At 34.3% G+C, this 12,540-nt stretch overlaps 1 long non-coding RNA gene across 1 annotated transcript; it reads left to right on the plus strand.

Moving 5' to 3' along the window:
* Positions 1-319: 319 nt before the first annotated feature.
* Positions 320-2,029, plus strand: LOC147079787 (uncharacterized). The gene is made up of 3 exons (XR_015070557.1): positions 320-498; positions 788-910; positions 1,828-2,029. It is a non-coding gene; the product is annotated as an uncharacterized LOC147079787 (long non-coding RNA).
* Positions 2,030-12,540: the final 10,511 nt, after the last annotated feature.

Raw genomic sequence — 12,540 nt, forward strand, 5'->3', positions numbered from 1 at the left:
AGCAAACGTGATATAGTTTTTATACAGAATATTACTTAAAATATTTGCTGTATAAACGTATACTACGTAGTCAACAATTTATTGTTTTTACATTTCATTATGCTGTGTTATAATATATGAATCATTAATTTTTACTGTTTATGTGTTAGCAGATCTAAAAAACTATAACGAAGTGATCGTATACTATTTTAAGCCTTTAACTTCCAAGTCGTATTTCTGATATAAATTTTATAAGCCCCACATGCCTATACGCTGAAATGATTCATTATTTTTCTGTTACTTAGAGAAGCTTCATACATCGATTGGCGTAGGCCGTAGCGTATCGTTATACCGTACAATAGACAAAGGGTTAAGTTGACGATTATTCGTTATAAGAAAATATAATATATTATGAATTTTGCAGCAATGTGAAAATAGATTACGGCAAAGCAATAATTCCTTACGGGGCATCCCAAGTTTTCTAATGCAGCTCGAAGACGGTGAATTCCCATAACACGGGTAAGTACAGCGCAATTATTTTTTACTCTAGTATGCTTAAAATGTAATGACGTCATTCTTTAGTTCCTCGTACCTACTGCACGTGCGTACCTACTTCGAAACATTTTGATTTTTGATAATAGTGTAAAGATAAACCATCACTTATTTTATAATAAAATAGTGTTTTGAATGTATAGTTTCGTTATAATTATTACATTGAACTAGCTAAAGTTTTGTGATGTGATTTTACTTCATTTTATGACATGTGATTCGTAACCAATGTCGTTTGCCTAATCTAAATTGTTTTTAGGTGATCGAAGTTGGATCCTGAACAATTATTACCTACCACATGAGATGAAAAAAAATACTCAGTATTCTTCGCCTAGAGAGATCCCACTTATCATCTGGGTCAATGTCAATGTTGGCGTAAGTAGTAAGTACCTACTTATAAGATTTTACGCATGGAATGTAATGAAGTTAGAATGTCACCATCAATTTCCTAGGGTAAACAGTCTATTGTAGAAAAAAAAAACTATCAATTATAATCTGGATGGCGAACCCTTTTGAGTAGGTATATTAATATTTTACTAAATAACTAAATGAATACTTTTTTAATCAATTTTTATGGGTAATGATTACTCTCTGGTGTTTGCTTTTCTCCATCGCCAACCACCACGTCTCGACACACATAGTCGAGCGTATACCATGGTGTACCGAACATTGGGCGTTTTTCATAGCTGTGCTAAGAGTGACACCTGTAGAATCTTCCCGATATCTCGATTGGCGTGCAAGAATGCATGATTTCTAGTCCAATTTAATCTATTATGGTCATGCCTCAATGAAAAAAGACCTTGCTCATCATATGACGTTTCAAACTTTTTGAAAGAAATAGTGCCCCATAGAAACCAAGTTACAATAACCGAGCGGGTATTAAAACTTACTCGTTTGTATACATTGATATAAGTACCATGATAATACACTGTTTCATACAAAATCACAATATTAAAGTGGGCAAGTTTTGCAGAATAGGTCAAAGACATCTTTCAAAAATCTCGAATAATCCTTTTTTTGCAATGTGGGTAAAGTTAATATTTAACTACTTGCTACAATATAATATAATATATATATTAGCGTTTTGGAAAGAAATGTTGTACAACAATAACCCTTATTGCGATGTAGGCAGGGTTAATTTTTCAACCACATTTATCCACATTTTTATGTCCAGAGAGAATGATATTTGAATGAATGGATGGGACCTGTCGGATCTTGATTTCTATTAGCATCGTTTGCGAGGGTCCTTTCAATTTTTCAAATTGCGTATTCTCATATAAATGTTTGTATTCTATACAGGTGCCGTACGTAAACAAAAAGAACTGATGACTTCATTAAAATCGATTATTCTAACTCGGAGAAAGATCAGATGCGGTGCCTGGACATGCTCGCCACATACTGCGTGCAGGAAGCTAACCATGAAAAGAATATAAACATGAAACGGGATCTGTTCACCAAAGCCACAAACCTATACACCACTGCCGACAAAATCATCATGTATGATCATGTAAGACGATACTTACCCACTTTCATTACCTATTTTATTCAACCTAGTCAAATTTTGTTCAAATTTCTTTATATATAATAATATGAAGTGAACTTTACAATTTACAAGTTCAATCCATTCACAACATGACTTGGAAAAACAAAATGAAAACAACTGATTTTTCATTATACAACAGCCGAATTTACTTTACCGGCGAAAATGCTGTACATCTGTATTTTTTTTTTTTTTGCAGAATCTTTTGGGCTGAGCATACTTGTGCTTGTTGGAGGGTGATAAAGTGGTGGACGGTGGATGCGCAATTCAATTTTGTGGTGAATCAATCTTCCAACAACATTCCCTCGCTGTTCTGGAAAGTGTGCATCGCTTTCAATAAAAAAGGACTACCGCAGCGCTCTCGGCTTCTACAGGGAAACTCTGAGAACCAACCCCAACCGCCTGGCTGTTCTCCGTCTCCGTTTCGGCATGGGCCATTGCTTTATGAAGCTAAATAATCAGGATAAAGCAAGGTTTGGGATACTTACATTGTTTTAAATATTTTTCACAGCAAACGTCAATCTGTGAAATGAGAATATACTCATCTCTCATTTAAAATAGTTCAATATAATAGTTTAAATATTGTGCCAAGTGCAATTTTGCATTATCTATCTTATATTAAAATTCTAAATAGTCATGACTCTTGACTCTGGATCCAATTGGTAATGCAAGTGGCTAAACATCCATTTCTCATAAAAAAAATATTTTATATTTAAAATATTTTTTCCAATGAAAAACCATTATAGTGTAACAATAATTTAACCCTGATCATCCACAGATACGATTTCTAGTGCGCATGAATTACACAACTGATAAACATTCTACGAATAATGTTTGCTTTATAATAATTATTGACCTAAGAATAAGGTAGTATTATTTTGAAATACGCCATTTCTATTGACATTTCCCAGTGGCTAAGCCACAACATACGACCGTAGCCATAACCATAATCTAACCTAACCGAAAAAATATTTTTTTTTAAATCGGTACATGTTCAAACACGGGCATTACCATGATCTTACTCCCTACTTCATTTATCATTTGTCAATTTATGGCTACGGCCGTATGTTGTAGCTTAACCACTGGGAAATGCCAATAAATATGGCGTATTTCAAAAAATAGTACCTTATTCTTAGGTCAATAATTATTATAAAGCAAACATTATTCGTAGAATGTTTATCACATTTGAATGGTCAAAGATATAGCTTATAATTAGTATCTTTAGAATTATCTTCAAATGTGTTAATCGTGCCAATTTTTTAATAATAAAATGCCTAATTTTTGTTAAATTTGGGATCACAAATATTATTTTATAAATTTTTTTTTATCGTAAATATGTCACTATATAATGTTAACATTAATTTTACTAATGGTTTTGTAAATGCGTTTAAAAAATAATGAATCTAAAAAATATTAATACCACTGCACATGGATGTACCGAAATATGACTAAAGCATTAGAGCGAAAAGTTTAAAAAAATACTATTTTATGTAATAAAAATACTTTATGCAGTCATCAATTGTTTAAAATAAATATAAAGGATAATAAGGCTTCAAAATTATATAAATAGATTATCTAAAACGTTTAAGGAATGTCCAGGATTATGCTCTGAATATACCTAATAGGTTGAGCAAATGGCTGACATCCATTTCTCCTAAAAAACAAAATCTGTCAATACAAACCTCTACTCTGTGGAGGCCCATATGATCCTATTAGGATCGGACATGGTCGAAAGAAAAAAGAAAAAGAATACCATAAAAGCTCCATTTTTACCTACGCTGAGCATGTGGGCCGTTAAGTCTGTAAAGAAAACACGAAGAAATTATATGAACCTATAATTATGTCTGATTAATAAAATTACATACTTAATGTAAATATTATGATATAAATTTCATATATCACATGAGTATGAAATGAAATTTATGACGAAAAGAATAAAATCCTTTCTACATAAATTTTAAAAAGATCTCATTGCTCCATCTATCTAGTAATCATAATAGTAATTCAAGAACCTTGTCTATCCGCTTAATTCAGCAGGGTGAAAATTTTTCTCAGTTCAGTTCATTCGGTTGTCTTGTAATTTGTTTTCAGGGTTACAATCAAGTCCAATAACAACACAGAGAATCGGGGGTTGTGTGCGGAGAACTGTTACTAACTTGCACGAGAAACCGCGACCAGGCTACGCAGTTTGCACTTTCTGCATTTGTCCTGCCGCACTTTGGCCTCGAGCAGATGTTTATCATTTTATCGAGGGGATTCAGAGAATGTGTGTATATTTTATATCATATTTGTATAGGCGTACAGTTAAAAATATATTTTTTACTGGCGCTACAATCCGATGTGGATCTCGGCTGCCTCATGAAGAGGTCTCATAACAGATATTTTTTACAAGAAATATATGATCGTTTGCCCAACCTATTGGGTCCACAGCTTAACAGTTGATATTCCTAAATAATACACGTGATTTAAGAATGTAACAGTCTTCATTGAAAATATTTAACTTGGAACAGCCTCAGTAAAATACCCATTCGAAAAATCTTGGGCTGACTCAGCTGGCATGCGATAAATCTAGGGTTGATTCCCATGTCATGTTCTAACATTTTTATCAATTAGGTTTGTTTCTGAACCTGTTTCGAGTTATGTATGGAAGATTGATGAATGTTTCATTGTTAAATCTTGTGTAACATCTTGAAGAATCTATAATTTAATTTAAACTATTAAAAAGTACTAGTATGTCAGTACGAAAATTCGAAGAGATCCTTATGCTATCTATGAATCAAAATTTGTATATCGTCGATGCACATCAAATATGGTCTATGTGACTCTGAGTACATTCTAAGAAAATCGATAAAAACTGTTTAAAAAAAAAACGGAATGGAAAATAACACTTCTATTAATGGACAAATTAGGGAAAAAATATTTATTCAATGTGAGAATACATTTTATTGCAAATATTTACTATTTTGAACAAGAAAATGGCATTTTACTGCGTTTTTTGCACATGGTTCATATTCTATGCACAGTTTTCGTCACATGAACCATTTTTAATACTAGCTATCAAAATTTATCATTCAAAATTATTCAAATTTGATAACTAGGCACTAGTCTAGTGTCTAGTTAACAGAATTAAAATATGAGATTCTATTATCACAAAATTTATGTGAATGTTATGGATATACTATGCAATGGAATTGTGTAGTGATATGCAGAGGATATGAATTTTTTATTACAAAATAATTAATTAATTTTCTGTTTTGGCAAACATTTATTTGACTTCGGCTGATAATGTTTTTTCCATCTTCCCATGAAGTTTAACACTTATTATTGGGTCATCACAACACCCAGACTTACAGCACCAGCACCCATATTTACACAGTAAAAACATCCATGTAAAACATGTTGGCGGTGTAGCGGGAATCAAACCCGTAACCTTCAACTCAAAGTCGAGGCCTTCATTTAAATTTTCCCTCTTTCTTTAAGAATAAATTGTTATTCTTTAACAATATTGAAAGCATGAATATTAATCATTCTTTATTGAAAAAATAAACACAACTTCATTTTAATGTTATTTTTATTTCAAATCGTACATACTACATCAAACAAAATAATAACTATAAATAAGACCAACAAAACGAAGTGTTTTTATACAACATTGAAATTATTAATTTGAACATAGTTCACAACACACAAAAACTAAATTAACGTTTTTGCTCCAATTCCTACATGGACATTAGGGAATCATAAAAAGGGTGATGAACTTTGTCTATCACAAGTTTTAATTCTTGCAAATGCCTAAATTTGGAGTCAGGCAAGGCAAGGGGTCTGTTATACAGTGGCAATGGGAGAATATAGCCAGTCTTGCGGCGTTGAAGCAACTCTTGCCATATTCCAGAGCCCTCAAATCTGTGACAACAGGATCCCCTACTTTCTTTCCTGGTCTTAAAGAAGTTAAATTCGTATTTAAAGTTTCGTAAATTAAAAAGTTATTAAAATGAACATTTTTAATATTATACAGCTGTTTGGGTCGAGCCATTTGCATGCGTGATAAATAATCACTTGGATAATATATTGGGGGCTTGAAGTAATGCTCCAGCACAGAATGGAAATTATCGGCTTCCATCATAGTATGGTCAAAAATATCTGTTCTACAGTGACTTATGTCATTTTTGAGTAGTCACTTAAAGCTCTTGCCAGTATTCGATTCCGATTTTGGTAATTACAACCATTATAAATTAGGATGATCTTATTATAGTTACGTGGCTTGGTCCCTAAATAGTTGATAATATAACTTGTGAACTCGTTAGAGGTCACACCTCCACCTGTTTCGTGCCACACGTAGGGAGTCACGTCCGCATTATTTAGGACATATAAGATGAAATTATGTAGTTGTAGTTTCTGTTTGTAGTAAACAGCAGATGCCAGCAATTTCGTGCATAACATCACACTCCGCAAGTCCATTGTTAAAACTAATGTAGTCTCGCTGGTAGATTCTTTGGCAGTGTTCTTGGCCTTTTAAGCTTGCTCTTTTCGTGTTATGAACATCACACTCCGCAAGTTCATTATTAAAACTAATGTAGTCTCGCTGGTAGATTCTTTGGCAGTGTTCTTGGCCTTTTTAGCTTGCTCCTTTCGTGTTATGAACATCACACTCCGCAAGTCCATTATTAAAACTAATGTAGTCTCGCTGGTAGATTTTTTGGCAGTATTCTTGGCCTTTTTAGCTTGCTCCTTTCGTGTTATGAACATCACACTCCGCCAGTCCATTGTTAAAACTAATGTAGTCTCGCTGGTAGATTCTTTAGCAGTGTCCTTGGCATTTTTAGATTGCTCCTTTCGTGTTATGTGTTGGTCGTAAATTTCTTTCCCAAGAGTTTCACATTTAAATCCTACACAAATATCACATTGACCTTTGCGTGGATGGTGAATAGAAACTTTTTTAGCCTTTAAAACGTTGCTGGAAAAGTTTTTGTTCACAGTTAGCACATTGTTCTCTGTGCACCACATATTGAAGACTGATAGCATGTTTTGGGTTGATAAAAAAGACGATTCGACATATAGTCGTTTTGTTTGAGACCGAGAATAATGACTTGGAACAACTGGCAGAAGATTTAGCCACTTTTTTACATTCTCCACAGTTTCAGTTTGCTTGGCCACTCATTTATTTGTATTGTTGGGGGGAACATTTTCGCCGTCATTAATAATAATGTGTTGCTGATAACTCCATCTTATGTTGGTGCTTTGTGTGATGCTCAAAGTATTTATGAACATTTTGCGGCACACTTTATGTTTATCCCCGTCCTTGGTAAAAAGATATATACCGTGCTCTTGATTCTTCTTCGTGATAGCTGTACTTTCACTGCAACGCTTTCTTACAGCACGTGTTGCTACAAAGCCCAGGAAATATGCTTTTTTCTCTGACCAAGTTTTCAACATCCAAAAATTGTGAAATATGTGCAGGCGATCCTCTTCTGTTATTTTCTGACAACTTAAAGAATTTTTATATGCCACCTTGGGTAATTTGTGTGAACATCTTATTCCCATAGACTTTGCTTGCTTTGATTGGCTTTGTTGATATTTTCCGCAATGTTTTTTATAGCCGACATACCCTTTCCCCAAGACTCTCCTTTTTTTAATTTTCTGAACTAGTGAAATATCAGAATCCATTGGTAAAGAAATATCCATATCACTTTGTGGGATCCACTCTCCAGTTGATTCGCACAGCATATTTACATGAAAATACATCAAATTTATTTAATAAAATGTAATAACTTACCGCTAATTTATAAACCAAATGATCACAGGTACTAAAACAGTGATATTAGGTGTGGTTTATATAGTTTTACACTCCAAAAACAACTAGGACACGTACAAGTGAAATCATGATGTAAAATACGGACCATGTGACCATAAACCCGGTACTAGCCACGTAATCAATATGACGCATGTGCAGTAAGATCACATGGTTCATATTTAAATGCAAAGTTTTGAATGTTGGCACATAGTTTGTTTTCTATCTCCCTTAATTTTTGTTATTATCACATGGTTCAAATTTTACAAGGTAAAGAAAAAAAAAAGAAAAAAAACTGTATATTTAGCTCATTTTCGTAAAATCGTCACATAGACCATATTTGATGTGCATCGACGATATATTAGAATATGACCTGGTATTCACCACTTAAGAAAATTGCTTTACAATAATTGTTTTGTTCACCCATACGCAAGTCAGGCCGCTGCGGCTAGCCGGCATACAAAAAACGAAGTGCGTATGGGCACTAAGCTTTTTATCAAGTCATCATCATCAGCCGGGGTCGATCTACAGTTGGATGAAGGCCTCCCTTAGCTTCCTCCATTTTTCTCGGTCCATAATTCTTTACTGCCACATACATCCTTCTTCTTGGTCGTTCACTCATGGCTGAGGATCGTGACCACTTTTTAATTTTGCCATCCAACTTTATTGCTGAGTTTTTTCTTATTTTTTTATCAAGTATGAGGACTGAAATTTATGTTCTAGTCTATATTATTATAATGTTGTAATTATTATTGTTAATACTGTATGGTGGGCGAATTTAAATAATTCATGCAAAGCCAATGTATAAATATATTAAGTTGTTTTATTGTATTCAACAATTATTCCTTCACTGGGCCTCCCAATGTTTCAAAAATGTCATAAAGGCTCAACCAAACAACTACGAGATAATAAAAATTCTTGGATCACTATACGCTAAATCTACCTTTCAATCTTAACGAGATGTAGCTCGTGCACATCTCAAGAAAGTCACTGATCAATTCCCAGATGACATCGAAGCTTGGATTTAATTAGAGCAGTCTGATTTGCAGTTATATCATCCCATTTTTTATTAATATACAAGACATAAACTTTCATTTTTAAAGATATAATAATTATGTATAACCATCTTAGTCATTTTGTCATGTGTCTTTGTTTCATCGTTGATACTAGATAGATCAATATACACTTCAGAGAAGAGGTGTTTATTATCTGCATTGTGAAACTTGTAAAACAGTTTAGAGATTCACACAATTCACCAAGCACGTCTTTATAGCGAGCAGCAGCCATATTGTAGATCCAATTCATGGTCCGAAATATGTGTATCTATATGACAAGGGTGATCGACTAAATCTCATGGAGCAATTTGGGATAAAAAAAGTGTATTCCAAAAAAGTCTATGTGGATGTTAACTCATTCGACGCGGATGACACGGCTGCCGTGTCCCCGTTAAGCGGCCGATCGATCCAATTAACATGTTATTTAAATGCGGTAATTAAAAAGTAATTAAAAGGTACGCAGCGATTGTGTTAATCTGTAAAAGACTTGTTTTCGCAGGGTTTAATTGAATTTTAAAAACTAACCCAACACCATCTGTAAGTTGTCTTATTTCAATGAAAAAAATATGCATGACTGACAAAGTTTAATGTGCACTATTTATGGCAGTTCTTAACAGCCTACCTCCACCCTTCACCACTACTATCTATGCAATGTGCTGCTCACCCATCTAATGGTTAAACAATCAATGAAATGTAAAAACAATAAATTGTTGACTACGTAGTATACGTTTATACAGCAAATATTTTAAGTAATATTCTGTATAAAAACTATATCACGTTTGCTTAATCTTATCAATGCTTTTTTGTTTGCAGTATGAGAATTGTTTGAACAAATTCCACGCTCACCATAATGTGGATGATTTGATTTACATGGCCCGAGCAGTGTCGTATGCGAATCGACTCCAGGAAGCCAATATAGCTTTGCTACGAGCCAGACGAGTTGGGCCTTGTAACGGCTCTCTACTCTACACCATGGTGCTCATCCTGAGAAGAATGTCCGCCCACGTTTTGATTGGTCACAGAAGTTTATTACTTTCAATACTTACCTATGTAACTACCTACCCACAGAAAATTGATTAATTTTTGTATCATAAATTTCATGATTTTTCCTTTATAACATTGATGATTTATTGTAATATATTTAGACCAAGCAAAGAAATTACACGTTACACCTCCTTACATTTTTAAGTTTAAGTCGACCACCCAGTTAAGTACCTCTTGGATTGATGATTGTTAATAGAAAGGTAGTTTAAAGTATTTTAATAAATAATTGATGTTTTATGATAAATGTTGAATTTCATTTTTTCACCCTTTCCTTTGCTCAGCTGTTATAAAATATTATTATATTCGCAGAGAGCATAATATTCATAGACTATAGATACATCTAGACGCCACCCGTTGCATTGCTAAATGAAGCTGCGTGCCATGCGTTTGGTTTGTGGGCGAGCGAACGCATTCGTCTACAAATGTTCGAGACCATAGACAATTTCGGTAGTGCTCGCACTAGACGCTCAGAATTAAAATATAATTTTCACGTTTTTTTTTTTACGTTATATAGTATTTTTAAGCGGTCAAAATGCAACCATTAGGTAAAGATATCCATAATTTAAGTTATTTTAAAGAAACTAGGTCACTGATATTAAAATATATAATAATATACAAATAAATTATCACGAACATGTATCAACTTACCTATGAAGCGTAATACCATCTTTTTGCTTATCAGTACGGCTACCATATTTTAATACAACACATAAAACCATCTTTCCTGCTTAAATAACTAAAAATATTTACCAATGACTATGTTTAACACAAAAAATAGCAATTTAGCAACACGAGCTACGACGCTACGTGAAGCGATTTACCACAATTTGTCGGCGATACTTTTGGAAACTAACTCAAACATATGTAGACCTTTTATCTTACTCTAGCGCGTGTCGCAGAGATTATAAGGGTGCCGAATACTTTCCCACTCGCACTCATGCATCGTTTTTGTTCAGGCCTTGATAATATTACTAATTACACTTTTGGAGGAGTCCACACTGCTCTAAAGGGATCTTATAGAATATACTATATCACAATATTTGTGAAAGTGACATTCTTTATGAACACATACATCGTAGATATGGTAGCTGAACTGCAATAGCCTTGTCGGAAATCCAAGAATATTCTTTTTTAACCGAAATCCAGAAAATAGCCAATGGAACATCTGCAAAATTCAGTTTTTAGAGTCCCATCGTTTCTCAATTCAACTAATTCCTCTCAAATTTTATAGAGAAAGCGCTTCTATAGAATTTTCGGCATTGGTTGCGAAAGGGTTTCGAATCCAGTCGTATTGATTGTATGAATGTAATGATGAAATTTCTTTTGCTGCAAAGTTAATTGTTTTTGAGACGGATCCAAAATTAATTGCTTGTTTTTAATGGTGGTCTGGTAGGTCCTTTGATACATTTGTAGAGATCCTTGTCTTAACTCCTTCTAGATTATCAGAGCACGTCAATATATTATTTTCATTCTGACTTTGCATTGTTTTATTAAGTTCATGCAGGTGCTAAAATATATTACCGAACATATATTTTTATAATGTTTGAGGCTTTCACGGTTGTTTTTTATCGTAGTATATTCTTGGGTTTTCACCGTGTCTCCTTCTTCCTTCTTTACTCGACGTTTCGGGCTCGTTGCAGAGGCCATTATCAAGAGATATGTTTTATGATGAAATGTGGTGTAAAAGTTCGATCTTCCGATATTCCTAGTGAGGAATACTGGAAAGTATTTACTAAAGCGCCGAAGACTCCTGGGATATATGGGTTACCCAAGATTCACAAGCCTGACTGCCCACTTCGACCGATAGTTAGCGCAATCGACTCTCCCACGTATAGACTTTCTAAATATCTGGCGTCCCTTTTGCAACCACATACCAACGCCACCGCATCATGGGTTAAGGATTCAACACATTTTGTCAAATTATTAGCTGATATGACTATAAAGCCTACTGACCTCTTAGTAAGCTTTGATGTAGAGTCACTATTCACAAATGTCCCCCTAGATGATACCCTAAAATTAATAGGTGAAGTTTTCTCCGCAGAAATGACTGGACTTTTCAAGCACTGTTTGACGTCAAGCTACTTTAGCTTTCAGGGCAAAGTGTTTGAACAAACCGAAGGAGTCGCTATGGGGTCCCCTCTATCTCCCGTGGTTGCGAATTTTTTCATGGAAAATTTTGAACAGACAGCTCTTGACACGTGTAGATTAAAACCTTCGTGCTGGTTACGGTATGTCGATGATACCTTCTTAATATGGCCTCATGGTATAGAAGCTCTAAATGAGTTTTTGGCCCATTTAAACAATCTACATTCGATGATTAAATTCACGATGGAGATTGAACAAAACGGAGCTCTACCATTTCTTGACGTGGAAGTTATCAGAAAATTGGATGGTTCTCTAGGACACAGAGTCTATCGGAAACCAACTCATACCAATCGTTATTTACATGCTTCTTCTCACCATCACCCTGCTCAAAAAATGGGTCTGATTTCGACTTTGATGACAAGAGCTCGGCGTATCTGCGAATCTTCGTATTTAAAATCCGAGATATCTCAAGTATCAAAGGCTCTTCAAGCAAACGGATA

The sequence above is a fragment of the Rhyacophila brunnea genome, unplaced genomic scaffold (genome assembly GCF_057557595.1).
Source record: "Rhyacophila brunnea isolate RB1 unplaced genomic scaffold, BYU_Rbru_1.0 scaffold_1, whole genome shotgun sequence".
Classification (NCBI taxonomy): Eukaryota; Metazoa; Arthropoda; class Insecta; order Trichoptera; family Rhyacophilidae; genus Rhyacophila; species Rhyacophila brunnea.